This window comes from Oryzias latipes, chromosome 12 (genome assembly GCF_053564925.1).
Source record: "Oryzias latipes strain Hd-rR chromosome 12, Olatipes_Hd-rR_3.1".
Lineage (NCBI taxonomy): Eukaryota > Metazoa > Chordata > Actinopteri > Beloniformes > Adrianichthyidae > Oryzias > Oryzias latipes.
Window position 1 is genome coordinate 9,884,584 of NC_136248.1, and position 7,001 is coordinate 9,891,584.

General features: G+C 45.6%; 1 long non-coding RNA gene across 1 annotated transcript; it reads right to left on the reverse strand.

Annotated features, from left to right (window-relative positions):
• Nucleotides 1-303: 303 nt before the first annotated feature.
• Nucleotides 304-2,629, reverse strand: LOC144996742 (uncharacterized). The gene is made up of 5 exons (XR_013659588.1): nt 2,515-2,629; nt 1,615-1,680; nt 1,415-1,486; nt 582-734; nt 304-394 (listed from the first exon to the last, which is right to left on the reverse strand). It is a non-coding gene; the product is annotated as an uncharacterized LOC144996742 (long non-coding RNA).
• Nucleotides 2,630-7,001: the final 4,372 nt, after the last annotated feature.

Below are 7,001 nucleotides of genomic sequence, written 5' to 3' on the forward strand. Positions count from 1 at the left end.
GGCACTTAGAGTGGAGACGTCAGTCATGTCCTGGGTAAAGAAAATATTATTGAAGATTGATTTTTTAAACTGATCTTTTGCATGCAAAAGTACTCATGCTATAGTTTAAACATGTGAGCAGCATAGTAAATTATTGTTGCCAAAGATTCCCCGCCATCAATACCCAATTTGAAAAGTAAAAATAAAATCGACAACTTCTAGCTCAAATGAAGAATATTAAGCTTTACAATTGTTTTTAGGATCACAGAGTGCACTGAATACATTTTAAAATGTAGCAAATCAGTAATCTACTTATAACACTCACCATGTACTCGTGCACCAAGATGTCAGGATTCTCCTTCAAATAGAGGCAAAGTCCTTTAATGAGGGACTCCCTTCTAGCATCCACGTCATCCTTAATACAAAAGAAAGTACAGAAATTTGAACTCAAATTTTCAATAGACAGTGAATATGCGTTAAAAATTACAGATCATCAGTACTCTCAGGTAGAGGAAGTCGTGATTTTGCAATGGATTTATTTATACAAGTCTTACTGACTGCAATTTAAACTTGATAGTTAAACAAGTTTGATAAGTTCTTACCATCATCATGTCTGTCATGTCTTTCAACATTTTGCCCTGCTTCCCTGATGGCTTTGCAAACACTCTCAGCAGACTTTCAGACAGAAAGTCAAGCTGCGACAGAAACCTTGACTGTAGAGGCATGGTTGTAATGCGCTTGAACTCTGCGTTTATCTGAAATAACATGAAAGCATTATCAAGCATTGTTTTTAGATGAACACATCCTCTGCGACAACTTTTCAAGGCACAATTTGGTAATTTGGTAGTGAAGTTCTACCAAAAAATCATTGATTGCTTTGCTTGGCACACAAGAAAAATGTTCTAATTTTAACAACGCTGCTGCCAAACTGTGCTGAATTATATCTGGTAGGTCGCTAAGACCATCAGCACTGCTACTTGGTTGAGCATCCTCAATGTCATCATCAGAAGCACTGGAAGCAGAATCTAGGGCAGCAACAGTTGCTGATATTACTATTCCTGGTTTAAAATCTTTGGATGAGTAAAAACTGTTTCCTGCTCTTTTGGGATTTAAAAGATCCTAAAATATTTGTTTCAAAGTCGCAATGCAAAAACATACAAGTTACAACCTCATTATTTTTCCAAGTGTGCATTAATATGAGTCCAGTAATCTCTTTCAGACACAAGATCCTTACAGGGACACACGTGGCAGCTAAATATACATCTCTCTGAATGATGGTGGCTAGTTTTAATAACATGACATCTATTCAAATGAATTAATAGTGCATTCCACGTTCTAAAAGTGCATGGACAGCTTTCATGAACACATGGAATAAGACTGTTATTTCCATAATGCCCATGTCTTACTCCATAATGCTTCAGAAGGTGGGACCTACTTTGAAAAACTGAAGGGCAGGCCTTGCATTGCCACATTCACTCTGTCACTGGAACACTAGTAGCACTGTTCACTGTAAAGTGGGAAACAAAACATGATTAACTTATAGTGAGGACAAAATGGTGTTTAACTCAAAAGTACATTCCTGAGATAAACATAACTAGTTTGTCACTAATTTGCAAAGCAACTTCTTGTTCTTACCACAAATACTTGAGCCCACGACTTTTCAGCTGACTCCAGGTGAATAGATGACTTGAGTTTGTCAATCTGAAGCAAAACAGGGGAGGAGTAATTAAAATAATGCAGCCGAGTAAGTAAGCACTTAGCAAGGACAGAGTTTTAGGGCCACGCAGAACATTTTTTGTGAAGGATTTTGTTGTTGTTGTTGTGTATGTAACTGTTGCCATGGTGACTCAGCGGTTGCCATGACTTCTGGGTTACGCAGCATTTTTAGTAAATGTTAAGTTTTATCACAACCCAGCAGTAGCGTCTCATTCTCAACATAACAAGACTGTATTAGAAACTGCATTTATTAATGAGAAGAATGACACTTTGACTTTATCATCGAAATAAACTTCCCTGCTCACCGCTTGATGAGCGCAAGGGAGCCGCTCAGCTCCGTGTTTAAGACCCCGCGTCCAGAGAAATTAGCCGGTGGGAGGACGACTCGGACCACGGCTGGATGAGGGAGTCTCATCTCGACACTTTATTTGTCCACAATTTACACTCGGCATACAGTATCCAGCTACAACTTCAGTCTTTTTAGCTACGCGCTCCCATTCTCTCTCGCTTCACGGTGCAACCCGCTTCCTTCTCTCCGTAAAGGGCTACGACACTCTTATGTTAACAACACTAAAGTGCCGTTAACACACAATGTAAAAAACGATTAATTCAAGAAAAAAAAATTCACACAGAAGACGAAAATATGTTAGGAGCGCCGCAAATGTGACGTCGACCGCTCCTGCTCAAAAGACAAATTCAAATAAAACAGAGTGATAACGTCAACTTATTTCAACGTTAACGTTATGTAGTCACTCTTGAGACATTAAGCTACATTTGGCTCAGATTTTGTCACTATTTAATTAGAAATTCAAGACTTACCGGGAAAGTTGTGGTGTGACGTGTCGTACCACGAGGCATTGGATTTGACTGAGATGGCTGCCTTCTTTTTCCAACAATCCTTAGCGCGCGAGAGGAAATCCCGTGCGGTATCCCGATAATTAGTATTGCAACATAACCGAGTTGCTTCATTCCAAAGTGATCTGAACAAATCTATGTGCAATCTTATCATTTCATGTAGATTATACATTGTACAGTCACATTTGACTCGAAAACATGTAGAAATTGTGTTAAATGCACCAGATATGCTTAGATTGATCCAAGAGACGGCTGTCTCCTTTTTTTCAGTGTATAACCTGTAACTCTTGGTAAGAAACTTTTGTTAAAATGTTTATTCAACACCAAACTAGAGGTGATTAAAATGTCAGGATTACTCGTTGAAGAATTAGGAATGGATTATTGGCCCATTTTATTCCAATAAACAGTAATATCCCAAAATGCAAAAATCTTGCAAAAATCAATCTTTAAATATAGCGGCCTTTGAAAATCATACAGTTAAATCATTGTCTTGCTTCCTTTTTTTTATAATTCAAGTCCCCTGAAGTCTTTGATGAGGCATTAAATGTAATTTTTCATAAATCGTCCCGCATATTTAATTAAGCCAATGAGAAACTAATTAGTAATCATCACTTGAGCGACAACTTGTTTATGAAACGCATCAATAAGAGAGCAATGTTTGCCAAATTCAAAGGGATGAAACATGGACTGTGTTCTTTGCCAGCGGCTTAGTGCTAAAAGCAAACTTGATTGCCTGTGAACTTGTTCAAATACAGAAGTAAGCAGCATGTTTCATCAATGTTGTGGGTTATTCTGTTTCAATCAAAAATTTAATTAGCATGTTTTGTCTTAAAGGGAAATAAGAGAGAGTTCTAAAAAATATATTTTCTTGAGATTATTCAGACTATCGAAGAAGAAAAAAGTAATTTTTCAGTTGGTGAACAAATGTAATTATAGTTCTTTGAATGTACGTTTTCTTGTATTCTCAGTGGAATACAGACATTTAAATACACAGAAAGATAAAGAGGGAACTGAAATTGTACTTCTATCCACTGACTAAGCCTTGTACCAGCAATGAGGTGATCCAGAGCTGGAAGCCACAGGCCTTTTTTTCCTTTTTTTTAATTTAAAAAATGTCACAGAAATTATGCGTTAGCAGCGCTGGCACTCGATATGGGGCTGTTGAGATGGGCAGGGGGCCCGGCAATGACCGGACATCATTCTAGCGATCCAGGCTACCTTAGGTCCGCCATAAAAGTGAGGAGACGGCATCGGTGCTGCACCAAACTCATCATGGCGTTAGCACCACAGTGACTCAGAGACCTGTGTCTTGATGAATTGCGGTTGATGCTAAGGAGAATTCGAAGAAGACAGAACAAAGCACACAAGAAGGGCAAAGAAGAAGAAGTTGTTTGATGAGGCCATGGTTGCAGCGCAGAGTGGTGCAGAATGGCCTGTTTTTAATGGACCCTGGCTGGAGATGGCTGCTGTCCAGAGACATTTACACTAGTGATGGGTAGATGATGTCATGATTTCACAAGGATGAGGAACCCAGATGCTGCAACCCAGAAGGAAGACAGGTAAGTGGAGGATGAGAATGGATTTATTGTTTGCTCCAGATGTGAAGATGGCTGGTTTGAGGAGTGTCCAGGTTAGACGTGGCTGTGGCGTGGCTGGAGGGTCTTGAAGCGGTTAGCGGCTGCCGAGAGTTTCCGTGCTCCTGAGGCGTAGAATGGAAGGTCCGTGCTGCCGTCACTCGTGAGCGGTAGGATCCTGAGACAGGGAGCAAAGAATTAGTTAGAGCCAGAGACTTGGAACAAAGCTGTAACGAGGCTAGAACCAGAGCAGTCACCATAAGGGGTAACAAACTGGCGTCGAGTAGTGGCGTTGATCTCCTTTTGAATCCACAGAAGATGATGAGGAGAGTGATGGCAGCTGGTGGCAATCAGGAACATTAGGGCAGAGCTGGAGGGGGGAGGAGACCGCCAGGCACCGTGACAGTACCCCCCCCTCAACGACCGCCTCCAGGCGGTCCGGGACGCCGATCCGGGTGGGCACGGAAAAAGTCAGCAAGGAGGGCACGGTCCAGGATCAGGGAACGGGAGACCCAAGAGCGTTCCTCCGGACCGTAACCCTCCCAATCCACGAGGAACTGGTGGCCGCGACCCCGGCGGCGGACATCCAAAATCCGACTGACCGTATAAGCCGGGGCACCATCGATGAGCCGGGCGGGTGGAGGGGAGGCGGATGGCGGGCAAAGCGCGCTGTCAACGACAGGCTTGACCTGAGAGACATGAAAGGTGGGATGGACTTTGAGAGCCGCTGGGAGGCGGAGGCGGACACAGGTGGGATTGATGACCTTTTCCACAGTATAGGGACCGATGAAGCGGGGGGCGAGCTTGCGGGAGGTGGCCTGAAGAGGAATATTACGGGATGACAACCAGACTTTCTGACCAGGGTGATATGTAGGACCCACCACACGATGACGGTTGGCCGTACGGCGATTGGTCTCCTTAGTCTGGAGCAGAGCAGCCTTGGTCTGATGCCAGATGCTCTGGCATCGGCGGAGATGGTCCTGAACAGAGGGGACAGCGAGGTCTAACTCGTGGGAAGGAAACAGCGGAGGCGGGAACCCCAGAGCAGCCTCGAACGGGGACAGGCCTGTGGCAGAAGAGGGGTGAGTGTTGTGCGCATATTCGGCCCAAACAAGATACCTGGACCAGTCAGAGGAGTTCCGGTCGGCGAGACAACGCAGTGATGTTTCGAGCTCCTGGTTAGCTCTTTCAGCTTGGCCGTTAGATTGGGGATGATAGCCTGAGGACAGGCTGACTGTGGCCCCCAAGGCCCCACAGAAAGCCTTCCAAACCTGGGAGACAAACTGGGGGCCCCGATCCGAGACAATGTCCACAGGAATACCATGGTGACGGAATACATGCTGGACCAGGATCTCCGTGGTTTCGGTGGCCGTGGGCAACTGTGGGAGCGGGATGAAAAGGACAAATTTAGAGAAGCGGTCTATGACGGTGAGGACGACCGTGTTTCCCTGAGAAGGAGGGAGACCGGTTACAAAGTCCAGGGCAATGTGGGACCAAGGACGCCCGGGAGTGGACAGCGGATGGAGGAGACCAGACGGTGGTGAGTTGGAGGTCTTGGAGCGGGCGCAGGTGGTACAGGCAGCCACATACTCCTTAACGTCCTTAGTCATGGAGGGCCAGAAAAAACGCCGACGGAGGAGGCAGAGAGTCCTGGTGACCCCGCCGTGACAGGCAAGACGTGAGGCGTGGGCCCACGTGATGACGTCGGACCTGAGAGATCGGGGTACATAAAGTGTTCCGTCAGGAGGTTCTGGGTGATTGGGTTCCTCACCTTGAGCTTGCATCACTTTATTCTCAATGTCCCAGGTAACGTTTCCAACGATGCAGGTGGAGGGAATGATGGGGTTCGTGGTGCCGTCCTGGTCATCAGAGGAGCAGTACTTCCGTGAGAGGGCGTCGGGCTTAATATTGCGGCTTCCTGGTCTGTAGGTTATGGTGAAATTGAAACGGTCAAAGAACAGGCACCAGCGGGCTTGACGGGAATTCAGTCTCTTGGCGGAGCGAAGATATGAAAGGTTCCTGTGATCAGTCCAGACAATAAATGGATGAACCGCACCCTCCAGCCAGTGTCGCCATTCTTCCAATGCTAATTTAATAGCGAGAAGTTCACGGTTGCCCACATCATAGTTGCGCTCAGCAGGGGTCAGTTTCTTAGAAAAGAAAGCGCAGGGCTTCAATTTGTTGGAGGACTCTTCCCGCTGAGATAATACCGCCCCGACGCCTGAGTCGGAGGCGTCAACCTCGACCACGAATTGTCTAGCTGGGTCGGGTTGTATTAGTATGGGGGCTGTAACGAAGAGGTTCTTGAGAGTGTCAAAAGCTTCTTGGGCATCCGAGTTCCATTGGTAGGCCCGAACAGTGGAAGTGAGTCGCGTGAGGGGAGCCGCGATGGAGCTGTAATTTCTAATAAACCGCCTATAGAAATTAGCGAACCCTAAAAATTGCTGAAGTTTCTTACGCGTGGTAGGGGGTTCCCACTTGGAGACAGCCTCGATTTTAGCGGGGTCGGGTCGAATGCTACCTGCCTCGAAGATGTACCCTAAGAAGGGGACGACGGTGGAATGAAACAGACATTTTTCGGCTTTGACAAAAAGCTGATTTTCAGACAATCGTTGGAGTACCTGACGAACGTGGTTTCTGTGCTGATCAGGATGTTTAGAGTAGATCAGTATGTCGTCAAGGTAGACAAAAACGAAGCGGTCGATAAAGTCCCGTAGAACGTCGTTTATGAGGCGCTGGAACACGGCAGGAGCGTTTGTTAACCCGAATGGCATGACGAGATACTCATAATGACCGAGAGGAGTTTTGAAAGCGGTTTTCCATTCATCACCCTCCTTGACCCGTACGAGATGATAAGCATTTCGTAGGTCAAGCTTG